This window comes from Triturus cristatus, chromosome 12, assembly GCF_964204655.1.
Source record: "Triturus cristatus chromosome 12, aTriCri1.1, whole genome shotgun sequence".
NCBI lineage: Eukaryota > Metazoa > Chordata > Amphibia > Caudata > Salamandridae > Triturus > Triturus cristatus.
The window spans coordinates 662804299-662817016 of NC_140595.1; the positions used below are offsets into that span (position 1 = coordinate 662804299).

Consider the following 12718-nt stretch of genomic DNA (forward strand, 5'->3'; position numbering starts at 1 on the left):
ATCAGGATAAAGACTCTCACGTTTCTTAGGTATCGATACCTCCTGTTCATATCCATCTCTATTACGAAATGGATTCCTGTCCTCTGCATTGTACTGCGGGTTTCGATCGGCCAAACTGTGTCGATCCTCTCTCCTTCTCAACTCAGGGGATTGATCCCTATCATCTCTACGTCTGCTATAAGCATGATCATTTCTCCCCCTTTCCTTTTCCCCCTCTCTCTCCCTGTCCCGCTCTCGACGGGGAGACAGATCACGTACAGGACGCCGATCATCACGACGATCAGAGCGCCCACGGCGATCATCATCACTGCTACCATCAGAACAACCACGATCACACGCAGTCGTTCGAACACGCCGGGCACCCTCCTTCCGATCCAAGCCCCGTTTGCGAAACATCTCCCACAAACGAGCAGTAGTCTCACCATCAATGTCCTCCCGACGCACACCATCAGCCAAAAGACCAGTAAAGATATCACGTCTAGTAAATTTATATTCACCAGGAGTACGAGTGTCAGGCCGGGACTGACGTTCAGGTTTAAACCACTCACCCAACTCACCGAGTTGGCGTACCGATTCCAACACTGTAGATAGTACATTACCAGTCTGGTTAATCAGCAAAGTCATCATGACCTGCTTGTAGGCAACAGGAGAAGAGCGAATGATACGATTTCGCACAGAAGAAGTCAACATCCCATCAAGCAACCTGTCAGCAGTGCCCAGAAAAATAGCCGTTTTCATCACTTCTTCCTTAAGACGTTGCGCAGCATCACGCAAGGTATACCATGGCTTGTCATTGACAGGCCAGTCAGATTCAGTAGGATACTTCAAATTACAACCCTCAGTCGCCAATTGGAGCAAAGAAATTTGACCACCACCATTATAGTTACGAAAATGATCTTGCACAGTAGAATCCAAACTCAAAGAACAAAATTTCAAACAATCGCCAGTATCCAACATAATACCAGCAGCGCCTAGTTCATAAAGGCGCACCATCCATGTGAGCAAAGCCTCACCAGTCCGCTGCCGAAAGCGCAGCAAAATGTCACTAATTTCTTGTTGGGTAAAATCTTCTAAACAGTCTAAAGAAACACCCTGCGGAGCATTGGGAGACTGCTGCAACTTCCGACGAAAAACCGGATGCGCAGAGACCACGGGACGAGCATCACAAGGAGCTCGAGCAGTACTAGTAGAGGGACAATCAGTGTAAGAAGCATCGATGCCGCCCGAAGAGCGAGCGTAATCACGGGGTGCACCATCAGAGGTGCGAGAAGCAGACTTACATTCATGATGGGAACGAGAAGACTCGTGCTTGACAGACTCCTCACCCGAGGAACAAGACGTAGTCGAGTCCCAGATATTACCATCCCATTCATCAGGGTTCCAATCTAGTCCAGCTTTCGCCACGACCAGACGCACCTTACGCGTCGAAACTCGACCACGCCTGTTCTTGTACTTATAACGAGCAATCCGCACAGCCGCCCTTTCGGCAACCGTTTGGTAAGTGTCAAGTTTGTCAGAAAGCAACTTATTTTGACACCGCAATAAAGTATTAGAATTCTGAATCTCAACAAAGTGTGCCTCCACATCCTTAAGAGAGATCTGCAATTTCAACAATCTCTCATGCAGAATCCGATACGCAGACAGAATAACCCAACCTCTGCGCCCCAAAGCGGGAACCTCCTCACCCTTCAATACAGGTGCCGTCTGCAAACAAGTAATCACGTCAGCCGGTTCCGCTGACTCCAAAGAAGAGTTCCAATTTTCACTCAGACCAGTAGAGTCAGCCCACTCACGGGCTAAGGCTCCATAAGGCGTTGAATCCCATCCGGGAATATCAACGGACAATTTAAGAGTAGATTTAGATTTCTTAGAAAACATCGCGAAAAAGAAAGAAAAAGAAACGCAGAGAAAGAGAAAAAAAAAGGAAGAGAGAAAAAACTATACACGCAAATATATAAAAAAGAAAACCACGCACACGCTGAAAGCAAACACAAGACAATGACAACGCACACAGGTTTCGTAAACAGTTTGTGACGCCAAATGTTCTGCTTGGGTTTTCAGATCGGATGGAACCCGCTCTACAGAGCCCTTCTGACCCAAACCAGAACGTTACCCCCTCCCTAGGGCCTTTTTACACCTAAATGACCACATATATATGTACCACCTAAGGACAGGGAATTCCTATTATATATATATATATATATATATCAAGACCTCACAGCCCAACCACAGTCTCGCGGCCTTCAGCAGACCCAGAATCTCCTACCCAGACGGCAGCAACACACACAGTCTCGCGGCCTCAGTCAGACCCAGAATCTCCTACCCAGCCGGCAGCAACACACACAGTCTCGCGGCCTCAGGCAGACCCAGAATCTCCTACCCAGACGGCAGCAACACACATAGTCTCGCGGCCTCAGTCAGACCCAGAATCTCCTACCCAGACGGCAGTAACACACACAGTCTCGCGGCCTCAGTCAGACCCAGAATCTCCTACCCAGCCGGCAGCAACACACATAGTCTCGCGGCCTCAGTCAGACCCAGAATCTCCTACCCAGACGGCAGCAACACACACAGTCTCGCGGCCTCAGTCAGACCCAGAATCTCCTACCCAGACGGCAGCAACACACACAGTCTCGCGGCCTCAGTCAGACCCAGAATCTCCTACCCAGCCGGCAGCAACACACATAGTCTCGCGGCCTCAGTCAGACCCAGAATCTCCTACCCAGACGGCAGCAACACACACAGTCTCGCGGCCTCAGTCAGACCCAGAATCTCCTACCCAGACGGCAGCAACACACATAGTCTCGCGGCCTCAGTCAGACCCAGAATCTCCTACCAGACGGCAGCCTTAGCACGAGCTCATCCTATTATTACCGTAGTACATGACAGGGGAATCGGGATTACTATATATCAGATCACACAAAGACTATTAGTTGAGCACAACCTGTTCTCTAGTTCGAGGGGCTCGTTTCCCCCTCATCCAGTTACCACTTACCTGACCAGGATTAACCTCTGTTCATGTTGAGTTAACTCTGACTAAAAGAATAGGCTATCCTCCTATACAAAAATACACAACACATGCTAACTCACGACAAGCTAAATACTTTATTTAAATGCCACATGCACATTCGCAGAATACATCATATATATATATAACCTGCAAGGAAAGTGAAAGGTTAAGTTATACACTTCAAAGAAAAAGGGGTCGACATCACCTGAATTGTATGTAGCCTGTGCTCAATGGTCATCTAGGTTCCCTTCTCCCTCTGTGCCTCGGCTTCGCCTGGAAGTCACACCTCCGCAGTCGCGGATCTACTCCCTTCTCCCTCTCCGAGTCACTGGAACCTCTTCCTCATCGGCTACTCTCTCCTCTTTAGATTCAAGTTCCTCATCTGTCTTCCCTGGAATAAGTAGTAGCTTTTTCTGCTAACGGCCAGATGCCGCCTATGGTCTGGAAGCAAGTGCCCATATCTAACTCAGACTTTCACTAATATAGAGGTGCATTCTCTCATGGAAATTTCCAGCTCGAAACCTGCCGCCCACCAAATTCCTGTACCTCCCCGTGCCAAGGACACATTCCCACCCGGCCGGCCTGATGTAGTGTCTTCGGCAGGGGAAAAAATACACTCCTTCGATAAGGGCCGGCCTGAACCGGTTCTCTCCGAGCGAATAACACCTCATAACTAAAACATCGCCCTCCCTCTAGAAATGTCCCAAGCTGCCGGAGCAGAAAGAAAGATGGAGTCTCTCCTGTCTGAGGCCTACCAGGCCTGAATTCAGCACGACTCCATGAAATACCCTCACTATAGGGCAAATTATCCTCGATGCTAACAAATCTATCCCCTAGGCTATGTATGTAGGCCCTGATCTATGGGTAGGAGCACGGGATTGTGTCAAAGTGTCTAATAGATAGGCCCTATTCACTACTCTAGTCCTTAGACTTGGATGGAAAGAGACTGAAGTCATATTGATCGCTCTACAACACAAGAAGGCCAGGAAAATCAAGCAGTACAGCCATGCATATTTACAGTTCCTTTGAAAGGCAGAGCGAGGACTAGGACCTCTGTTCCGACTGAATCTGAATCCACAGAAAGGATGTTATAAGGCCCTACAAATTTTACCAAGGAGATGTGAAATTCTTCCCCCATAAAATACTTTTTTTCCCAGATACCCCGGCTCTTAGGCAAATGAGGTTACTCCTCAAAACCCCACCCCCACTCACCATAAATATCCTTCTCTCCTGCTGTCCATTCAAATGATACAAGGTATCTTGTACATAGAGAGAAAGGGAGAATAGGCAGACTTGTGCTTCAAAGATTTGGTGACCTTGGATGGGTGGGTTTAATGAAGAAGTGAACCTGGTTTCTGGGAAAGGAGTATCGAGATGAAGATGAGGAAAAGTGAACATGGACCACATTCATAGGTTAGAGAAATACATTTAATAGGTTGAATGGTTTTGAAAAGTGAACTTCGAGCAGTAATTGTTGTTTTTTAAATTGCAAATAAATTAAAAATGAATGTGGGATTGGAGGCACACTCTGAGCAGAAAAGCACCATAAGCTGCTATGGTGCAACTCAAGATGGTGAATAGAACCTTTAATATGATGATGCTCTTCTTTTGCTAGTTTTTTCGAGTCACCTTTTATTGTAAGTAGCTGATACAGCATTTTTTGCAGCTCTTCAGTTTATGGTTATCATGTGAGAACACTGTTTTCATCATATTTATTATTCTACAAATGTATTTTTAAATGCACTGATGTGGTGTTTGCATGAAATGCAAGATGGCACATCATGGAATGTTTAAACTGAGCATCGCGTAGGATATGTAATATTTGGCACCCAGAGGAGTAGGACACGTAGATCCTATAAGAAGTAAAGACTCTCTAGCAAGGGCCGTCCATACTCTGAGTTTAAACTTTACTTTTTGTGAAATGGTTTATGAAAAACAACACGGCTGCTCCAGGTGAGGCTCGAACTCACAACCTCGGCATGGCTCAGTGCAAGTACTGCTGTATAAGTACCGCGCGCTAACCGATTGCGCCACTGGAGCTCTCTCTTTTCACATCTCCCCAGGTGAGCCATCTACAGCTGACCAAGTAGATGACAGACACTGCTCCATCATTCACTGTGCAAGATCGACTCACATGCTAGCATGTTATCATGACTATTAAAAATACAGTCCAAACGGAATAGATTCTATAATTGTCCTATAACATATGCTCTGTCTATTCAAAACCCCATAGAATTATATCTTGACAGTTCTGACAAAGTCTAGGGGAATCTTATGAATATTTGTAATTAGCACATAGTAAGAATTTCCCAAAAATGAAATGTAGGTCCCTAATTGGGGGAAGACGTGGAATGTGAGATCTTGCCTCAGCTGTTTTTTTTCTTTTTTAGGTACAGTATATTGACACTTCAGTACCTTTTGTGAAGCAAGGTTTCAGATGGGGCTGTAGGGCAGACGAGGTGGCTGAGTGGTTAAGGCGATGGACTGCTAATCCATTGTGCTCTGCACGCGTGGGTTCGAATCCTACCTTCGTCGGAAAGCCATCAGAGTCTCTTTTGATGGCCAGCATTTCTTGTAGTATAATTACACTCTCTTTCAAGACAGAGCCAGGATCCGCTAGATGGGATCATCTGACTGTTCCATTTTAACAAATATGTCAAATAAAGTGAAGTATTTTGTGCGTAATAGAAATTAGATCTTTCATGGAGTTTCCAGAGGATTGCCTTTCACTCACTCCTGGCTTATTAACCAGTTTGGATAAATAGATTGATAAGAAAGCAGCTCTTACTCCTAAAGTTTAGGCCGTCTCAAATGAATGACTGTTAACATATGTCTGCCCCACAGAGACAGATCACTTCTAATAAGTGGGTTCTCTATATGTCACTGATTGCAGACATACTAACTAGAGCTATCGGTATGGTCTTGAATGTGAAAACTCTTATTTTCTCATATGAAAATGTAGTTTTTCATACTTCCAAGAAAAGTGCCTTAAGCATGGTCTTCAATGTGTGCGCGCACGTGGACATTCATATGCAACTACGTTTCCGTACAGAGTCTCAAAATCATAGATATATTCATACCTCAGTAAGAATACATGTTGCAATTTACATCCTGCGTGCAGACTGGCCTTGTAGCTCAGTGGCAGAGCACTGGTCTTGTAAACCAGGGGTCATGAGTTCAAGCCTCATCAGGGCCTTTTTACATGAGTCTTTCTGTATGTTGTTTTCAAGTCATTCTTCCCTGGAGTCACACCTTGCTTTAGGATTGCTTATTGCCAAGCTTCCCTTTCCTGCTTTCATATTATCAAGAAAATATCATGAAGATCATTGAATTATAAATTATTGCCTCACCCCTTCCGATCCCCTGACGAACGCCAGACCAACGCCATTCTCACCCTGCCGGGCAAAGCCAAATAAGCCATGCATATTTACAGTTCCTTTGAAAGGCAGAGCGAGGACTAGGACCTCTGTTCCGACTGAATCTGCATCCACAGAAAGGATGTTATAAGGCCCTTCAAATTTCACCAAGGAGATGTGAAATTCTTCCCCCATAAAATACTTTTTTTCCCAGATACCCCGGCTCTTAGGCAAATGAGGTTACTCCTCAAAACCCCACCCCCACTCACCATAAATATCCTTCTCTCCTACTGTCCATTCAAATGATACAAGGTATCTTGTACATAGAGAGAAAGGGAGAATAGGCAGACTTGTGCTTCAAAGATTTGGTGACCTTGGATGGGTGGGTTGAATGAAGAAGTGAACCTGGTTTCTGGGAAAGGAGTATCGAGATGAAGATGAGGAAAAGTGAACATGGACCACATTCATAGGTTAGAGAAATACATTTAATAGGTTGAATGGTTTTGAAAAGTGAACTTCGAGCAGTAATTGTTGTTTTTTAAATTGCAAAGAAATTAAAAATGAATGTGGGATTGGAGGCACACTCTGAGCAGAAAAGCACCATAAGCTGCTATGGTGCAACTCAAGATGGTGAATAGAACCTTTAATATGATGATGCTCTTCTTTTGCTAGTTTTTTCGAGTCACCTTTTATTGTAAGTAGCTGATACAGCATTTTTTGCAGCTCTTCAGTTTATGGTTATCATGTGAGAACATTGTTTTCATCATATTGATTATTCTACAAATGTATTTTTAAATGCACTGATGTGGTGTTTGCATGAAATGCAAGATGGCACATCATGGAATGTTTAAACTGAGCATCGCGTAGGATATGTGATATTTGGCACCCAGAGGAGTAGGACACGTAGATCCTATAAGAAGTAAAGACTCTCTAGCAAGGGCCGTCCATACTCTGAGTTTAAACTTTACTTTTTGTGAAATGGTTTATGAAAAACAACACGGCTGCTCCAGGTGAGGCTCAAACTCACAACCTCGGCATGGCTCAGTGCAAGTACTGCTGTATAAGTACCGCGCGCTAACCGATTGCGCCACTGGAGCTCTCTCTTTTCACATCTCCCCAGGTGAGCCATCTACAGCTGACCAAGTAGATGACAGACACTGCTCCATCATTCACTGTGCAAGATCGACTCACATGCTAGCATGTTATCATGACTATTAAAAATACAGTCCAAACGGAATAGATTCTATAATTGTCCTATAACATATGCTCTGTCTATTCAAAACCCCATAGAATTATATCTTGACAGTTCTGACAAAGTCTAGGGGAATCTTATGAATATTTGTAATTAGCACATAGTAAGAATTTCCCAAAAATGAAATGTAGGTCCCTAATTGGGGGAAGACGTGGAATGTGAGATCTTGCCTCAGCAGTTTTTTTTCTTTTTTAGGTACAGTATATTGACACTTCAGTACCTTTTGTGAAGCAAGGTTTCAGATGGGGCTGTAGGGCAGACGAGGTGGCTGAGTGGTGAAGGCGATGGACTGCTAATCCATTGTGCTCTGCATGCGTGGGTTCGAATCCCACCTTCGTCGGAAAGCCATCAGAGTCTCTTTTGATGGCCAGCATTTCTTGTAGTATAATTACACTCTCTTTCAAGACAGAGCCAGGATCCGCTAGATGGGATCATCTGACTGTTCCATTTTAACAAATATGTCAAATAAAGTGAAGTATTTTGTGTGTAATAGAAATTAGATCTTTCATGGAGTTTCCAGAGGATTGCCTTTCACTCACTCCTGGCTTATTAACCAGTTTGGATAAATAGATTGATAAGAAAGCAGCTCTTACTCCTAAAGTTTAGGCCGTCTCAAATGAATGACTGTTAACATATGTCTGCCCCACAGAGACAGATCACTTCTAATAAGTGGGTTCTCTATATGTCACTGATTGCAGACATACTAACTAGAGCTATCAGTATGGTCTTGAATGTGAAAACTCTTATTTTCTCATATGAAAATGTAGTTTTTCATACTTCCAAGAAAAGTGCCTTAAGCATGGTCTTCAATGTGTGCGCGCACGTGGACATTCATATGCAACTACGTTTCCATACAGAGTCTCAAAATCATAGATATATTCATACCTCAGTAAGAATACATGTTGCAATTTACATCCTGCGTGCAGACTGGCCTTGTAGCTCAGTGGCAGAGCACTGGTCTTGTAAACCAGGGGTCATGAGTTCAAGCCTCATCATGGCCTTTTTACATGAGTCTTTCTGTATGTTGTTTTCAAGTCATTCTTCCCTGGAGTCACACCTTGCTTTAGGATTGCTTATTGCCAAGCTTCCCTTTCCTGCTTTCATATTATCAAGAAAATATCATGAAGATCATTGAATTATAAATTATTGCCTCACCCCTTCCGATCGCCTGACGAACGCCATTCTAACCCTGCCGGGCAAGCCCTGCCGGGCAAAGCCAAATAAGCCATGCATATTTACAGTTCCTTTGAAAGGCAGAGCGAGGACTAGGACCTCTGTTCCGACTGAATCTGCATCCACAGAAAGGATGTTATAAGGCCCTTCAAATTTCACCAAGGAGATGTGAAATTCTTCCCCCATAAAATACTTTTTTTCCCAGATACCCCGGCTCTTAGGCAAATGAGGTTACTCCTCAAAACCCCACCCCCACTCACCATAAATATCCTTCTCTCCTACTGTCCATTCAAATGATACAAGGTATCTTGTACATAGAGAGAAAGGGAGAATAGGCAGACTTGTGCTTCAAAGATTTGGTGACCTTGGATGGGTGGGTTGAATGAAGAAGTGAACCTGGTTTCTGGGAAAGGAGTATCGAGATGAAGATGAGGAAAAGTGAACATGGACCACATTCATAGGTTAGAGAAATACATTTAATAGGTTGAATGGTTTTGAAAAGTGAACTTCGAGCAGTAATTGTTGTTTTTTAAATTGCAAAGAAATTAAAAATGAATGTGGGATTGGAGGCACACTCTGAGCAGAAAAGCACCATAAGCTGCTATGGTGCAACTCAAGATGGTGAATAGAACCTTTAATATGATGATGCTCTTCTTTTGCTAGTTTTTTCGAGTCACCTTTTATTGTAAGTAGCTGATACAGCATTTTTTGCAGCTCTTCAGTTTATGGTTATCATGTGAGAACACTGTTTTCATCATATTTATTATTCTACAAATGTATTTTTAAATGCACTGATGTGGTGTTTGCATGAAATGCAAGATGGCACATCATGGAATGTTTAAACTGAGCATCGCGTAGGATATGTGATATTTGGCACCCAGAGGAGTAGGACACGTAGATCCTATAAGAAGTAAAGACTCTCTAGCAAGGGCCGTCCATACTCTGAGTTTAAACTTTACTTTTTGTGAAATGGTTTATGAAAAACAACACGGCTGCTCCAGGTGAGGCTCAAACTCACAACCTCGGCATGGCTCAGTGCAAGTACTGCTGTATAAGTACCGCGCGCTAACCGATTGCGCCACTGGAGCTCTCTCTTTTCACATCTCCCCAGGTGAGCCATCTACAGCTGACCAAGTAGATGACAGACACTGCTCCATCATTCACTGTGCAAGATCGACTCACATGCTAGCATGTTATCATGACTATTAAAAATACAGTCCAAACGGAATAGATTCTATAATTGTCCTATAACATATGCTATGTCTATTCAAAACCCCATAGAATTATATCTTGACAGTTCTGACAAAGTCTAGGGGAATCTTATGAATATTTGTAATTAGCACATAGTAAGAATTTCCCAAAAATGAAATGTAGGTCCCTAATTGGGGGAAGACGTGGAATGTGAGATCTTGCCTCAGCTGTTTTTTTTCTTTTTTAGGTACAGTATATTGACACTTCAGTACCTTTTGTGAAGCAAGGTTTCAGATGGGGCTGTAGGGCAGACGAGGTGGCCGAGTGGTTAAGGCGATGGACTGCTAATCCATTGTGCTCTGCACGCGTGGGATCGAATCCCACCTTCGTCGGAAAGCCATCAGAGTCTCTTTTGATGGCCAGCATTTCTTGTAGTATAATTACACTCTCTTTCAAGACAGAGCCAGGATCCGCTAGATGGGATCATCTGACTGTTCCATTTTAACAAATATGTCAAATAAAGTGAAGTATTTTGTGCGTAATAGAAATTAGATCTTTCATGGAGTTTCCAGAGGATTGCCTTTCACTCACTCCTGGCTTATTAACCAGTTTGGATAAATAGATTGATAAGAAAGCAGCTCTTACTCCTAAAGTTTAGGCCGTCTCAAATGAATGACTGTTAACATATGTCTGCCCCACAGAGACAGATCACTTCTAATAAGTGGGTTCTCTATATGTCACTGATTGCAGACATACTAACTAGAGCTATCGGTATGGTCTTGAATGTGAAAACTCTTATTTTCTCATATGAAAATGTAGTTTTTCATACTTCCAAGAAAAGTGCCTTAAGCATGGTCTTCAATGTGTGCGCGCACGTGGACATTCATATGCAACTACGTTTCCGTACAGAGTCTCAAAATCATAGATATATTCATACCTCAGTAAGAATACATGTTGCAATTTACATCCTGCGTGCAGACTGGCCTTGTAGCTCAGTGGCAGAGCACTGGTCTTGTAAACCAGGGGTCATGAGTTCAAGCCTCATCAGGGCCTTTTTACATGAGTCTTTCTGTATGTTGTTTTCAAGTCATTCTTCCCTGGAGTCACACCTTGCTTTAGGATTGCTTATTGCCAAGCTTCCCTTTCCTGCTTTCATATTATCAAGAAAATATCATGAAGATCATTGAATTATAAATTATTGCCTCACCCCTTCCGATCCCCTGACGAACGCCAGACCAACGCCATTCTCACCCTGCCGGGCAAAGCCAAATAAGCCATGCATATTTACAGTTCCTTTGAAAGGCAGAGCGAGGACTAGGACCTCTGTTCCGACTGAATCTGCATCCACAGAAAGGATGTTATAAGGCCCTTCAAATTTCACCAAGGAGATGTGAAATTCTTCCCCCATAAAATACTTTTTTTCCCAGATACCCCGGCTCTTAGGCAAATGAGGTTACTCCTCAAAACCCCACCCCCACTCACCATAAATATCCTTCTCTCCTACTGTCCATTCAAATGATACAAGGTATCTTGTACATAGAGAGAAAGGGAGAATAGGCAGACTTGTGCTTCAAAGATTTGGTGACCTTGGATGGGTGGGTTGAATGAAGAAGTGAACCTGGTTTCTGGGAAAGGAGTATCGAGATGAAGATGAGGAAAAGTGAACATGGACCACATTCATAGGTTAGAGAAATACATTTAATAGGTTGAATGGTTTTGAAAAGTGAACTTCGAGCAGTAATTGTTGTTTTTTAAATTGCAAAGAAATTAAAAATGAATGTGGGATTGGAGGCACACTCTGAGCAGAAAAGCACCATAAGCTGCTATGGTGCAACTCAAGATGGTGAATAGAACCTTTAATATGATGATGCTCTTCTTTTGCTAGTTTTTTCGAGTCACCTTTTATTGTAAGTAGCTGATACAGCATTTTTTGCAGCTCTTCAGTTTATGGTTATCATGTGAGAACATTGTTTTCATCATATTGATTATTCTACAAATGTATTTTTAAATGCACTGATGTGGTGTTTGCATGAAATGCAAGATGGCACATCATGGAATGTTTAAACTGAGCATCGCGTAGGATATGTGATATTTGGCACCCAGAGGAGTAGGACACGTAGATCCTATAAGAAGTAAAGACTCTCTAGCAAGGGCCGTCCATACTCTGAGTTTAAACTTTACTTTTTGTGAAATGGTTTATGAAAAACAACACGGCTGCTCCAGGTGAGGCTCAAACTCACAACCTCGGCATGGCTCAGTGCAAGTACTGCTGTATAAGTACCGCGCGCTAACCGATTGCGCCACTGGAGCTCTCTCTTTTCACATCTCCCCAGGTGAGCCATCTACAGCTGACCAAGTAGATGACAGACACTGCTCCATCATTCACTGTGCAAGATCGACTCACATGCTAGCATGTTATCATGACTATTAAAAATACAGTCCAAACGGAATAGATTCTATAATTGTCCTATAACATATGCTCTGTCTATTCAAAACCCCATAGAATTATATCTTGACAGTTCTGACAAAGTCTAGGGGAATCTTATGAATATTTGTAATTAGCACATAGTAAGAATTTCCCAAAAATGAAATGTAGGTCCCTAATTGGGGGAAGACGTGGAATGTGAGATCTTGCCTCAGCAGTTTTTTTTCTTTTTTAGGTACAGTATATTGACACTTCAGTACCTTTTGTGAAGCAAGGTTTCAGATGGGGCTGTAGGGCAGACGAGGTGGCTG

The 12718-nt window shown here is 43.3% G+C and overlaps 6 non-coding genes across 6 annotated transcripts; 2 read left to right on the forward strand and 4 right to left on the reverse strand.

Annotated features, from left to right (window-relative positions):
• Positions 1 to 4955: 4955 nt before the first annotated feature.
• TRNAI-UAU (transfer RNA isoleucine (anticodon UAU)) lies at positions 4956 to 5050 on the reverse strand. Its single transcript has 2 exons — positions 5013 to 5050; positions 4956 to 4991 (listed from the first exon to the last, which is right to left on the reverse strand). It is a non-coding gene; the product is annotated as a tRNA-Ile (tRNA).
• A 1084-nt stretch (positions 5051 to 6134) lies between these two features.
• On the forward strand, positions 6135 to 6206 carry TRNAT-UGU (transfer RNA threonine (anticodon UGU)). Its single transcript has one exon. It is a non-coding gene; the product is annotated as a tRNA-Thr (tRNA).
• A 1162-nt stretch (positions 6207 to 7368) lies between these two features.
• On the reverse strand, positions 7369 to 7463 carry TRNAI-UAU (transfer RNA isoleucine (anticodon UAU)). The gene is made up of 2 exons: positions 7426 to 7463; positions 7369 to 7404 (listed from the first exon to the last, which is right to left on the reverse strand). It is a non-coding gene; the product is annotated as a tRNA-Ile (tRNA).
• Positions 7464 to 9784: 2321 nt separating this feature from the next.
• On the reverse strand, positions 9785 to 9879 carry TRNAI-UAU (transfer RNA isoleucine (anticodon UAU)). Its single transcript has 2 exons — positions 9842 to 9879; positions 9785 to 9820 (listed from the first exon to the last, which is right to left on the reverse strand). It is a non-coding gene; the product is annotated as a tRNA-Ile (tRNA).
• A 1084-nt stretch (positions 9880 to 10963) lies between these two features.
• On the forward strand, positions 10964 to 11035 carry TRNAT-UGU (transfer RNA threonine (anticodon UGU)). The gene has a single exon. It is a non-coding gene; the product is annotated as a tRNA-Thr (tRNA).
• Positions 11036 to 12197: 1162 nt separating this feature from the next.
• Positions 12198 to 12292, reverse strand: TRNAI-UAU (transfer RNA isoleucine (anticodon UAU)). Its single transcript has 2 exons — positions 12255 to 12292; positions 12198 to 12233 (listed from the first exon to the last, which is right to left on the reverse strand). It is a non-coding gene; the product is annotated as a tRNA-Ile (tRNA).
• Positions 12293 to 12718: the final 426 nt, after the last annotated feature.